We start from the raw sequence: 14,379 nt of genomic DNA, 5'->3' as shown, positions 1-14,379 counted from the left end.
GTTACAAACTCAATTCCCTCCTTTTGATACACTTGTGGCTCAAATTATCGTGTGGAAAGCTTTTGCTTAGCATCTTAACTAAAGTCTAACAAGAATTAACCTTCAAGAAGCAAAAAGGAATAAGAACATTTAACTTACTTTACAGCCCTATGCGTTTGAGAAACGTTTGTGCTTTTGATGAAGGTCCTCAAGTTCACAGCATAACATTTGTGTTATCATTAGTAACATTTCACGGCAGTATCTGGCAATTTTATTCCACTGCCAATCAAATTATGCCGACACAACCGCGAGATGGTTTATACCAAGTATATGAAACAAGTAGACACCAAATAACAAAGGCTGATAGTTTCTAAAGAAACTGTTTAGGCCTTCGTCGGTGGGGGTAACGAAATAATTTGGATATATGAACAAAGTTGAAATGGTAAATTGGCCACCGTAACGATTACAAAAGCTGACGTTTCGAGCGTTAGCCCTTCGTCGGAGCGAATAGAGGAATTGTTGGCTGCGTGTGCTTTTAAAGGCAGAAAATGGAGCTACGTTATTGGTGGGAACATGGCAACGAGAAAAACACGAATAAATTAGTGGAATGAAAAGCGTTGGTTGATCCCTGTGGGATTTAGACTGCCGGTTTGAAAGATGAGCTTTTGTTCAAGAGTTTTACGGCTTTCCGTGCTACCTAAGTGTAAGGAAAGACCGCAGATTGCCTTATGTTTCTTAGAATGAATAGGTAAATTCAAGTGTCTAGCGAGTGGTTTTGATGTGTCCTTCTCATTCTTTTCCACGTCGCGAAAGTGTTCTCGGAATCGGTCACCTAGTCTTCTGCCTGTTTCGCCTATGTATATTTTTTTTGCAATAAGTGCAAGTTATGCAATAGATTACATTGGCGGAGGTGCACGTGAAGTGATCGGTGATCTTAAAGGATCGTTTGGGTCCCGATATTTTATCAGAGTTGTGAATGAAAGGACACGTTTTGCATCGTGCACGAGTGCATTTAAAAGTGCCTGGTTGGTCATCAGTCTGAAAAGAACCTCTGACCAAAAAATTGCCTATGTTTTTGTCGCGTTTCAATGAAATGAGCGGAGGCTGCGAAAAGATAGTGCTTGTCTCTGGATCGTTTTGAAGTAATTTAAATTTTTTAAGGATGATGGATTTGACCGAGTGGTTGTGAGGGTGGAACGTGAGAGTGAATGGAATGCGGTCAGAATTTTTCTTGAACGACAGAAACAGGATACCCACGTTTATCGAAAAACTGGCACATTGACTCTGATTTGTGGTGGAAATCAGAGTCATCACTACATAAACGGCGGAGTGTTAGAAACTGAGAAAAAGGAATGGAATTCTTCACGTGAGATGGATGCGAAGACGAATATAACAAGTAATTATCCGAGTCTGTATGTTTCTAATACACACTAGTGCATAAACCGTTGCCTTCAATGGAAACTTTGATGTCTAAAAAGGATAAAGACTTGTCAGAAATTTCCCGGGTATATTTCAGAGCCGGGTGAAAAGAATTGACTGCGGTTATGAATTGAGTCAGCTTCTCTCTGGTAGAGGAGGTAGCGGCGATACAGTTGTCTATGTAGCGACCGTATAGTTCAGGTTTGGAGCCGTTGTATTGGCTGAAAATTGGTGTTCGACAAAACCTACAGAAAGATTGGCATAGCTAGGTCCCATTTTGGTGCCCATGGCGACACCATTGGTTTGTTTGAAGAAGTTGTCTCCGAATAAAAAACAATCGAGTGTGAGCACTAGTTCGGCTGAGCGTAGTAGTGTTTCAGATTTAGGTTCCTTAACAGTACGTTGATCAAAAAAATGTTTAAAACATAGGCAATTTTTTGGTCAGAGGTTCTTTTCAGACTGATGACCAACCAGGCACTTTTAAATGCACTCGTGCACGATGCAAAACGTGTCCTTTCATTCACAACTCTGATAAAATATCGGGACCCAAACGATCCTTTAAGATCACCGATCACTTCACGTGCACCTCCGCCAATGTAATCTATTGCATAACTTGCACTTATTGCAAGAAAATATACATAGGCGAAACAGGCAGAAGACTAGGTGACCGATTCCGAGAACACCTTTGCGACGTGGAAAAGAATGACAAGGACACATCGAAACCACTCGCTAGACACTTGAATTTACCTAATCATTCTAAGCAACATATGGTAATCTGCGGTTTGTCCTTACACTTAGGTAGCACGGAAAGCCGTAAAACTCTTGAACAAAAGCTCATCTTTCAAACCGGCAGTCTAAATCCCACAGGGATCAACCAACGCTTTTCATTCCACTAATTTATTCGTGTTTTACTCGTTGCCATGTTCCCACCAATAACGTAGCTCCATTTTCGGCCGTTAAAAGCACGCACAACCCACGATTCCTCTATTCGCTCCGACGAAGGGCTAACGCTCGAAACGTCAGCTTTTGTAATCGTTACGGTGGCCAATTTACCATTTCAACTTTGTTCATATATCCAAATTATTTAGACACCAAATACATCATTTCAAATGAGGATGACTTTTGATGCTAAATATATTTATTAGGTACTTTATTTTTATTATTGGTGATTATTTCATTGCAAATCTACATCATTCTTCAGATTTCCAAGATCTAAAACATATGGTTCATTGCCTCAAGGACTGCCTCTAAAACAAGATGGCGCTACAACCTTTTCGGGACGAGCAGTTAAACTATTTCAAATTCGCCTTCATTGTACTGAATGAGTTCCCAAAGGCCTTACGTAAGCCGTTCAAGTCCATGTGGGACAACAGCTTGACACATCATCGCGGTCATCAATTGTGGGATGACTCCACTACGGTTAGGAATTTATTTCTTGCTTTAGAGGGTGGCCCTAGCAAAACCAGAGTTCCCACAAATGTCTCCTATGAAGAATGGGATTGTACCGCCCTGTTCCAGGCCACCGTCTACGCGAAGTCTTTTGCTTTGCCAGACAGTACAGGTCATCACAAGACGCTAAATGAGCGGTTCATTAAACCTCGAAAACTGGCTCAGGGAGTGTTCCATGCATCGGTGACGAGCTCGAGCGGAAACAATGATGAAACGTTTGCTCTTGCGATTGATCAGCTTCGACTGTTAAGAAACTCGCTTTGTCACTCGAACACCTCTGAAATTGTTAAAGCCACCTTTGATAAGTACGTACAGTACGCTAAAGACGCATTCAATGCTCTTGGTGTCAAGACGGACCCTATTGATGCCATTGGTGGTTTAAAAGAGTCAGAATTTCCCACAAATGAAGTTCGTAAACTGGAAGAACGTATCAGACAGGAATCTCGGGCTATTGTAAGTTTTCTACAAGAACAGATAAGTTTTCTACAAGAACAGATAAGTTCTCTACAACAACAGAATCAGTTTCAACACCGACATATAAGTTTTCTAGAAAACTTATATGTCGGTATGAGCTTGGATTTGAAAGCCTTGAAGACTCACAGTGTGGAAAAATTGCCAACTAAAGACGACATGCTAAATATGCTGGCACAAGTGGCCACTTCTAAACAGGAGCCAGGTAAGCATATATTCAGTTTCGACTTAAAATGTTTGATGCGTGTGGTTTTGGTTAAGGTTAATTCGTTGGACTATTTCAATGATTTGATCAGTTTTTCCTTAATTTAAAACCCTGTGTATCCTATCGAAAAGGTTTGCGACAAAACTGCTTTTATGTCCGGACGAAAGTTGTAGTAACAGGTTTTAACCGTAAAATTAAATGCTTATCCCTGTGCTTTTAAAAACTAAACTAGTCACTTTTTTTCAGAGGACTACAGAGCTTCAGATCAAAAGACTGCTGGGAGATAATTGGAAATGTTAAAACCATTTTAAAATGCGTTGCACTATGTGTGCCCAGTTCTCAAAGTAAAATATCGTGAAAGGCCTTTTCTTTGTTTTTTTCTTCTTTATTTGCCTGATAATTAACCACTGTCTACCCAGTGAACAACTGATATTCACGGGGGAATATCAACCTAATCATCAACAGTTATTTATTGAGAAAGCGACATGTTCCTTGGAGTGTTTGTTCAATTTGTTATTTATGAAATATTCGTTAAATTGGAATCAGCCTTAAGCTAACTACATGGAGAACATCAATTAAGCTTTTGAAAATAAGTATCCCTGAAGTACTTAGCGTTGTAAGCCGTAATAGAGCCTTATTTTGGTTTGTAATGTAAACAGATGAGTATCTAAAAACCATAAATCCAACTAAATTACTTCTTCACTGTATACAGATGTTGCTCACCAGGACAGGAAACGGAAAGAAAACGCTAGCTCACCACGAGGCGTCTGGAGGAACGAAATTTCAACTGTGGTTTCACATCTCAAGTCAAGTGACTTTGCCTCAGCTCTTCAGTCTGCACAACGTTCAACAGACACCACACGAAAGCTTTTTGGAGAAGAGGACCCTAGCACAGCTAACATGTATTTGTTACTCGGGAGCCTACAAAGGCACGAAGGTAACTTTACATCAGCTCTTCACTCTTCCCAGCTTGCACTTTACATAACTCGAAAGTTGTTCGGCGAAGCACATTCAGACACAGCCCAAAGCTACCTTTCTCTTGCGCTCGCACAACATTCTTTAGGCGATTATGATTCAGCACTTGAGTCTGCCAAGTGTGCCCTGGACATCAGACGACAGTTATTCGGCGAAGATGACTCAAACACCGCAGAAAGTTACTATGTTTTGGGGGTCTTACAGCATTCCATGGGTAAATATACTTTAGCCCTTCAGTCTAATCAACGAGCCCTTGAAATAAGAAGAAAGTTGTTTGGCGAGGAACACTCAGACACAGCTCAAACCTACCATTCCGTAGGTGCCACACAGCATTCCTTAGGTGATCTTACATCAGCCCTTCATTCTAAACAGCGAGCCCTTGATATAAGAGGAAAGTTGTTTGGCGAGGAACACTCAGACACAGCTCAAAGCTACGATTCCGTAGGGGTCACACAGCATTCCTTAGGTGATCTTACTTCAGCCCTTCATTCTTCACAGCGAGCCCTTGACATAAGAAGAAAGTTGTTTGGCGAGGAACACTCAGACACAGCTCAAACCTACCATTCCATAGGGGCCACACAGTATTCCTTAGGTGATCTTACATCAGCCCTTAATTCTGGACAGCGAGCTCTTGACATAAGAAGAAAGTTGTTTGGCGAGGAACACTCAGACACAGCTCAAAGCTACCATTCCGTAGGGGCCACACAGCATAACTTAGGTGATCTTACATCAGCCCTTCATTCTTTACAGCGAGCCCTTGACATAAGAAGAAAGTTGTTTGGCGAGGAACACTCAGACACAGCTCAAAGCTACGATTCCGTAGGGCTCACACAGCATTCCTTAGGTGATCTTACATCAGCCCTTCATTCTAAACAGCGAGCCCTTGACATAAGAAGAAAGTTGTTTGGCGAGGAACACTCAGACACAGCTCAAAGCTACGATTCCATAGGGGCCACACAGCATTCCTTAGGTGATCTTACATCAGCCCTTCATTGTTCACAGCGAGCCCTTGACATAAGAAGAAAGTTGTTTGGCGAGGAACACTCAGACACAGCTCAAAGGTACGATTCCATAGGGGCCACACAGTATTCCTTAGGTGATCTTACATCAGCCCTTCATTCTTCTCAGCGAGCCCTTGACATCAGAAGAAAGTTGTTTGGCGAGGAACACTCAGACACAGCTCAAAGCTACCATTCCGTAGGGCTCACACAGCATTCCTTAGGTGATCTTACATCAGCCCTTCATTCTAAACAGCGAGCCCTTGACATAAGAAGAAAGTTGTTTGGCGAGGAACACTCAGACACAGCTCACAGCTACGATTCCGTAGGGGCCACACAGTATTCCTTAGGTGATCTTACATCAGCCCTTCATTCTTCACAGCGAGCCCTTGACATAAGAAGAAAGTTGTTTGGCGAGGAACACTCAGACACAGCTCAAAGCTACCATTCCGTAGGGGCCACACAGCATTCCTTAGGTAATCTTGCATCAGCCCTTCATTCTAAACAGCGAGCTCTTGACATAAGGAGAAAGTTGTTTGGCGAGGAACACTCAGACACAGCTCAAAGCTACGATTCCGTAGGGGGCACACAGCATTCCTTAGGTGATCTTACATCAGCCCTTCATTCTAAACAGCGAGCCCTTGACATAAGAAGAAAGTTGTTTGGCGAGGAACACTCAGACACAGCTCAAAGCTACGATTCCGTAGGGCTCACACAGCATTCCTTAGGTGATCTTACATCAGCCCTTCATTCTAAACAGCGAGCCCTTGACATAAGAAGAAAGTTGTTTGGTGAGGAACACTCAGACACAGCTCAAATCTACGATTCCGTAGGGGCCACACAGTATTCCTTAGGTGATCTTACATCAGCCCTTCATTCTCAACAGCGAGCCCTTGACATAAGAAGAAAGTTGTTTGGCAAGGAACACTCAGACACAGCTCAAAGCTACCATTCCGTAGGGGCCACACAGCATTCCTTAGGTGATTTTACATCAGCCCTTCATTCTAAACAGCGAGCTCTTGACATAAGAAGAAAGTTGTTTGGCGAGGAACACTCAGACACAGCTCAAAGTTACCATTTCGTAGGGCTCACACAGCATTCTTTACGTGATCTTACATCAGCCCTTCATTCTAAACAGCGAGCCCTTGACATCAGAAGAAAGTTGTTTGGCGAGGAACACTCACACACAGCTCAAAGCTACGATTCCCTAGGGGCCACACAGCATTCCTTAGGTGATCTTACATCAGCCCTTCATTCTAAACAGCGAGCCCTTGACATAAGAAGAAAGTTGTTTAGAAAGGAACACTCAGACACAGCTCAAAGCTACCATTCCGTAGGGCTCACACAGCATTCCTTAGGTGATCTTACATCAGCCCTTCATTCTAAACAGCGAGCTCTTGACATAAGAAGAATGTTGTTTGGCGAAGAACACTCAGACGCAGCTCAAAGCTACCATTCCGTAGGGCTCACACAGCATTCCTTAGGTGATCTTACATCAGCCCTTCATTCTAAACAGCGAGCCCTTGACATAAGAAGAAAGTTGTTTGGCGAGGAACACTCAGACACAGCTCAAATCTACGATTCCGTAGGGGCCACACAGTATTCCTTAGGTGATCTTACATCAGCCCTTTATTCTAAACAGCGCGCCCTTGACATAAGAAGAAAGTTGTTTGGCGAGGAACACTTAGACACAGCTCAAAGCTACCATTCCGTAGGGGCCACACAGTATTCCTTAGGTGATCTTACATCAGCCCTTCATTCTAAACAGCGAGCTCTTGATATAAGATCAAAGTTCTTTGGCGAGGAACACTCAGACACAGCTCAAAGCTACCATTCCGTAGGCCTCACACAGCATTCGTTAGGTGATCTTACATCAGCCCTTTATTCTAAACAGCGAGCCCTTGACATAAGAAGAAAGTTGTTCGGCGAGGAACACTCAGACACAGCTCAAATCTACGATTCCGTAGGGGCCACACAGTGTTCCTTAGGTGATCTTACATCAGCCCTTCATTCTAAACAGCGAGCCCTTGACATAAGAAGAAAGTTGTTTGGCGAGGAACACTCAGACACAGCCCAAAGCTACCATTCCGTAGGGGCCACACAGCATTCCTTAGGTGATCTTACATCAGCCCTTCATTCTAAACAGCAAGCTCTTGATATAAGAAGAAAGTTGTTTGGCGAGGAACACTCAGACACAGCTCAAAGCTACCATTCCGTGGGGCTCACACAGCATTCCTTACCTGATCTTACATCAGCCCTTCATTCTAAACAGCGAGCCCTTGACATAAGAAGAAAGTTGTTTGGCGAGGAACACTCAGACACAGCTCAAAGCTACGATTCCGTAGGGGCCACACAGCATTCCTTAGGTGATCTTACATCAGCCCTTCATTCTAAACAGCGAGCCCTTGACATAAGAAGAAAGTTGTTTGGCGAGGAACACTCAGACACAGCTCAAAGCTACCATTCCGTAGGGCTCACACAGCATTCCTTAGGTGATTTTACATCAGCCCTTTATTCTAAACAGCGAGCCCTTGACATAAGAAGAAAGTTGTTTGGCGAGGAACACTCAGACACAGCTCAAAGCTATCATTCCGTAGGGCTCACACAGCATTCCTTAGGTGATCTTACATCAGCCCTTTATTCTAAACAGCGAGCCCTTGACATAAGAAGAAAGTTGTTTGGCGAGGAACACTCAGACACAGCTCAAATCTACGATTCCGTAGGGGCCACACAGTATTCGTTAGGTGATCTTACATCAGCCCTTCATTCTTCACAGCGAGCCCTTGACATAAGAAGAAAGTTGTTTGGCGAGGAACACTCAGACACAGCTCAAAGCTACCATTCCGTAGGGCTCACACAGCATTCCTTAGGTGATCTTGCATCAGCCCTTCATTCTAAACAGCGAGCTCTTGACATAAGAAGAAAGTTGTTTGGCGAGGAACACTCCGACACAGCTCAAATCTACAATTCCGTAGGGGCCACACAGTATTCCTTAGGTGATTTTGCATCAGCCCTTCGTTCTAGACAGCGAGCCCTTGACATAAGAAGAAAGTTGTTTGGCGAGGAACACTCAGACACAGCTCAAAGCTACCATTCCGTGGGGGCCACACAGCATTACTTAGGTGATCTTACATCAGCCCTTCATTCTTTACAGCGAGCCCTTGACATAAGAAGAAAGTTGTTTGGCGAGGAACACTCAGACACAGCTCAAAGCTACGATTCCGTAGGGCTCACACAGCATTCCTTAGGTGATCTTACATCAGCCCTTCATTCTAAACAGCGAGCCCTTGACATAAGAAGAAAGTTGTTTGGCGAGGAACACTCAGACACAGCTCAAAGCTACCATTCCGTAGGGCTCACACAGCATTCCTTACGTGATCTTACATCAGCCCTTCATTCTAAACAGCGAGCCCTTGACATAAGAAGAAAGTTGTTTGGCGAGGAACACTCAGACACAGCTCGAAGCTACGATTCCGTAGGGACCACACGGTATTCCTTAGGTGATCTTACATCAGCCTTTCGTTCTTTACAGCGAGGTCTTGACATAAGAAGAAAGTTGTTTGGCGAGGAACACTCAGACACAGCTCAAAGCTACCATTCCGTAGGGCTCACACAGCATTACTTAGGTGATCTTACATCAGCCCTTCATTCTTTACAGCGAGCCCTTGACATAAGAAGAATGTTGTTTGGCGAGGAATACTCAGACACAGCTCAAAGCTACGATTCCGTAGGGCTCACACAGCATTCCTTAGGTGATCTTACATCAGCCCTTCATTCTAAACAGCGAGCCCTTGACATAAGAAGAAAGTTGTTTGGCGAGGAACACTCAGACACAGCTCAAAGCTACCATTCCGTAGGGCTCACACAGCTTTCCTTACGTGATCTTACATCAGCCCTTTATTCTCAACAACGAGCCCTTGACATAAGAAGAAAGTTGTTCGGCGAAGAACACTCAGACACAGCTCGAAGCTACAAATCCTAGGGGCCACACAGCATTCCTTAGGTTATTATAGATAAGCCCTTCATTCTCAACAGCGAGCCCTTGACATAAGAAGAATGTTGTTTGGCGAGGAACACTCAGACACAGCTCAAAGCTACCATTCCGTAGGGCTCACACAGCATTCCTTACGTGATCTTACATCAGCCCTTCTTTCTCAACAGCGAGCCCTTGACATAAGAAGAAAGTTGTTCGGCGAAGAACACTCAGACACAGCTCGAAGCTACAAATCCTAGGGGCCACACAGCATTCCTTAGGTTATTATAGATAAGCCCTTCATTCTCAACAGCGAGCCCTTGACATAAGAAGAATGTTGTTTGGCGAGGAACACTCAGACACAGCTCAAAGCTACCATTCCGTAGGGGCCACACAGTATTCCTTAGGGGATCTTACATTAGCTCGTCATTCTAAACAGCGAGCCCTTGACATAAGAAGAAAGTTGTTCGGCGAGGAACACTCAGACACAGCTCGAAGCTACGATTCCGTAGGGACCACACGGTATTCCTTAGGTGATCTTACATCAGCCTTTCGTTCTTTACAGCGAGGTCTTGACATAAGAAGAAAGTTGTTTGGCGAGGAACACTCAGACACAGCTCAAAGCTACTATTCCGTAGGGCTCACACAGCATTACTTAGGTGATCTTACATCAGCCCTTCATTCTTTACAGCGAGCCCTTGACATAAGAAGAATGTTGTTTGGCGAGGAACACTCAGACACAGCTCAAAGCTACGATTCCGTAGGGCGCACACAGCATTTCTTAGGTGATCTTACATCAGCCCTTCATTCTAAACAGCGAGCCCTTGACATAAGAAGAAAGTTGTTTGGCGAGGAACACTCAGACACAGATCAAAGCTACCATTCCGTAGGGCTCACACAGCATTCCTTAGGTGATCTTACATCAGCCCTTCATTCTCAACAGCGAGTCCTTGACATAAGAAGAAAGTTGTTTGGCGAGGAACACTCAGACACAGATCAAAGCTACCATTCCGTAGGGCTCACACAGCATTCCTTAGGTGATCTTACATCAGCCCTTCATTCTCAACAGCGAGTCCTTGACATAAGAAGAAAGTTGTTCGGCGAAGAACACTCAGACACAGCTCGAAGCTACCAATCCTAGGGGCCACACAGCATTCCTTAGGTTATCATAGATAAGCCCTTCATTCTCAACAGCGAGCCCTTGACATAAGAAGAATGTTGTTTGGCGAGGAACACTCAGACACAGCTCAAAGCTACCATTCCGTAGGGGCCACACAGTATTCCTTAGGGGATCTTACATTAGCCCTTCATTCTAAACAGCGAGCCCTTGACATAAGAAGAATGTTGTTTGGCGAGGAATACTCAGGCACAGCTCAAAGCTACGATTCCGTACGGGTCACACAGCATTCCTAAGGTGATCTTACATCAGCCCTTCATTCTAAACAGCGAGCCCTTGACATAAGAAGAAAGTTGTTTGGCGAGGAACACTCAGACACAGCTCGAAGCTACAAATCCTTAGGGGCTGCGCAGCATTCCTCAGGTGATCATAGATGAGCCCTCCATTCTCAACAGCGAGCCCTTGACATAAGAAGAAAGTTGTTTGGCGAGGAACACTCAGACACAGCTCAAAGCTACGATTCCGTAGGGGTCACACAGCATTCCTTAGGGGATCATATATCAGTCCTTCAGTCTAGCCAGCAGGCCCTTGACATAAGAAGAAAGCTGTTTGGCGAGGAACACTCATAGACAGCTAATAATTACTCGCCTGTGGTGGTCACACAACATTCTTTAGGTTATGATGCTTTGGCTTCTCGGTCTGAACAGCGTGCTTTTGCAATAAGAAGAAAGTTAAAGATGAATACTGAAACAAAAGCGATTATTTTTAAGAAATTTCTACACAAACTCTTTAGTAGAAAGTAAGCAGTACTAAGCAAGGGTAAGCAGCCCTTTGGAAATCATACAACTGAGGATCACTGGTTTACTCGGTGGCCACACTACATTGATGCTACAAGTAGGTGTAATGCGTTAGGGTTAGAATTAAGTTTACACTCAAGCCCATTTTCCCGGATGCTTAACCAATTTGTGACGTCTCAAACTCCGCCGTCGGTGTCCTAGTGGATCTGGGCCCCCTTAGATTCAGATCCCCCCGTCCAGTCTGCTAGCGGTTCATTTTAAGTTTCTCGGTCATGTGCGACCATCACTGAATAGAGAACATTACACGAAAAAAATCCTCTCGTTGACTTGATCACACGTGTGATTATATAGGAGTTCTGTGTCCAGAATCAAAGGAGCGTTGACAAAAGGTTTGTGGCACTAAACAAGATAAATTCACGATGGAGAGAAAACTACAAAATACAAATTTTGAAGGGCAGTACAGATCTGTCAGAGAAGGTCCCCATTCGCTTGCGGATTTGAACGGCGGCGGGGGGGAAGTGGGGGGTGCGGGGTTGGGTCCCCCCAATTGGGGTTTGGATCGAGGTGTCCAACACCGGACACTGGATTCGTTTCGCTGTTTATGCACCAAAGGAAAAATCCTGTTGACACACAGAAGGATTTTGGGGAAATACTAAATATTGGTCTTATTTAATTGCGAGATATTCCAACTGTTTTTAACGCGGAGGCTCCGTTTCGGTGATGAAGGCAAATGACAGAACCTGCTATCGTCACATCATAGTGTCACATTTCTCTTGTGTGGCCGTGATACTTCATTTCTTTCACACATTTCCCTCGGTGTTTACCGGCAACTCCATCATGGACGCAACAAAGCCAGCACAGCCAAGTTTACGGATGACTTTATCTCGCCGTGCAAAGCGTAAACAAATGTACGAGAGTGTAAACTAATACAAAGTGGGTTAAGTCTAGAACAACAGTGGGTGTAAGTCTCGGCCTTAGAAATTTCGAACTTTCCTTGGAAACTGCGTAAACCTACGCCTCACTTAGATTCTCCATGTTTACAATAGCAAATCATCCATCTAGGGGCGCATGCGCAATTATTTGACTGCTATGTATGTTATGTAAGACCAATGAAATTCATGATTACTATCAACATGCAATTGAAACTTTCTCCCCAAGTGTCCACTTTGGGATCGGTTTGAGTGATGTATGTGTGATGTAAATGTGATGTATGTAATTATCCCTTGAGTCTCATCAGCGAGCCCTTGCTATAAGACTTAAGTTGTTCGGCGAGGAACACTCAGGTACAGCACAAAGCTATTATTCCGTAGGAGTCACAAAACATTCTTCAGGTGACTACACGGCAGCCCTTCAGTCTAAACAGCAAGCTCTTGACATGAGAAGAAGGTTGTGCAGAGAGGAACATTCCGACACAGCTTAAAGTCACTATTCCGTGGCGCTCACACAATAATCTTTAGGGGATTATCAATCAGCCCTTGATTCTCATCAGTGAGCCCTTGATATAAGACTAAATTTATTTGGCGAGGAACACTCAGACAAAGCTGAAAGTTGCCATTCTGTGGCAATCACACAACGTTGCTTAGGTAATCATGCGCTGGCTTTTCGGTCTGAACAGCGTACTGTTGAAATAGTTATAAGAAGAAAGTTGAAGAGGTACACTAAACCAAAAGCAAATATTTTTAAGAAATATCTACATAAACTCTTTGGAAGAACGTAAGCAGTAGCAAGTAGGGATAAACAGCCCTTTTGGAAATCATAAAACTGAGGATCACTAGTTTGCCTGGTGGCTGGAGCCCATTGATGTCACAGGCGTTTCCTTAGTAGGTGTAATTTTTTTATTGTCAAGCATATTTTCCCAGATACCCCCAGGTCTAATCTGCTGGCAGTTCAATTCAAGCTTCCAGGTCGTACGCTACCCATTAAATAGAAAAGACTACATGAAAAAAAAAAACAGCCTTTCTTTGTTTAGATCACACGTGTAATCAGAATCAAAGGAGTATTAACGAAAGGTTTGCCATACTAAGCAAAAAATTATGATAGAGAGAAAACTAAACAAATACAATTTTTGAAGGGCGGCACAAATCAACGTGAGAGGGTCCATATTCGCTATCGGATTTGAACGGCGAGGTGGGGGTCCATACTCGGTATAGGGTTTGGATGAGGGGGGGGTCCAACACCGGATTGGTTTTGCTGTTAAGCCAAGACATAATTCAATATAAGCAATTTCTAAATTCTTCAAGTTGAGTCGCAGTAGTAAGCATATCCACTGGTCTGAGGGTGGAGGGTGCAGATCCCCTCAGACACTTCCCTTCCTTCCTGGCATGTCTTTTGAAATTGTAAAAGTTTCCACTAACATCACGGGAAAAAGTCATAAGTCATTCTAACATAGTTACTGCGTCATTGGGAATTTCTTTAGATCCACTAGGAAGATGGTACAACACATCAGCAAAATCATGGTCATAAATGTATCATATTCCATTTTAAATATCTAATGCATGAGCATTTGTGTAGATATTTTTGTAAAGAATAAACGTTTAATTTTTCATATGAAGGTTATGAACTCTAATATTTTGAGAAAAATAGCATGAAAAAATGCCATCTAATATGTTTGATAAATAAAAACAATTTTGCGACAAGCGTGGGACACTTAAATAATATGCTGTCATATCAGAAGATTAGTGTGTTTTGCTTCCGTAAAAATTATGTAAACTACACTAGTGTACAATGGCTAAATTCATGAAAATTTTGTACTTTGGCAGGAATTAAGCAAAATAAACTGGAATTTCTCAAGGATAAGGTTGCATAGTAAACTAGTGAGCGTGTGTGTGTGTGTTCGTACGTGTACGTGTGCGCGTGGGTGTGCGTGTGAGTATGAGTGTGCGTGCGCCTGAGTATGAGTCTGCGTGTGCGTGTGGGTGTGCGTGTGCGTGTGCGTGTGCATGTGCGTGTGCGTGTTTGGTGGTAGCTAGGAGCAAAAGCATTTCCAAAGCATGATT

General features: G+C 43.5%; 1 pseudogene across 1 annotated transcript in view; it reads left to right on the top strand.

Annotated features, from left to right (window-relative positions):
• Positions 1–14,179, top strand: part of LOC111344920 (uncharacterized) — a 31,562-nt pseudogene extending 17,383 nt beyond the window's left edge. Inside the window, exons 2-3 of the transcript XR_016002245.1 lie at positions 2,600–3,523; positions 4,236–14,179. The product of XR_016002245.1 is annotated as an uncharacterized LOC111344920 (transcript). The remainder of the gene's footprint in view (positions 1–2,599; positions 3,524–4,235) is intronic.
• Positions 14,180–14,379: the final 200 nt, after the last annotated feature.

This window comes from Stylophora pistillata, chromosome 6 (assembly GCF_964205215.1).
Source record: "Stylophora pistillata chromosome 6, jaStyPist1.2, whole genome shotgun sequence".
NCBI classification, from domain to species: Eukaryota; Metazoa; Cnidaria; class Anthozoa; order Scleractinia; family Pocilloporidae; genus Stylophora; species Stylophora pistillata.
Note: the sequence above shows the minus strand (reverse complement) of the source record. Positions and strands in the feature narration are given on the sequence as shown.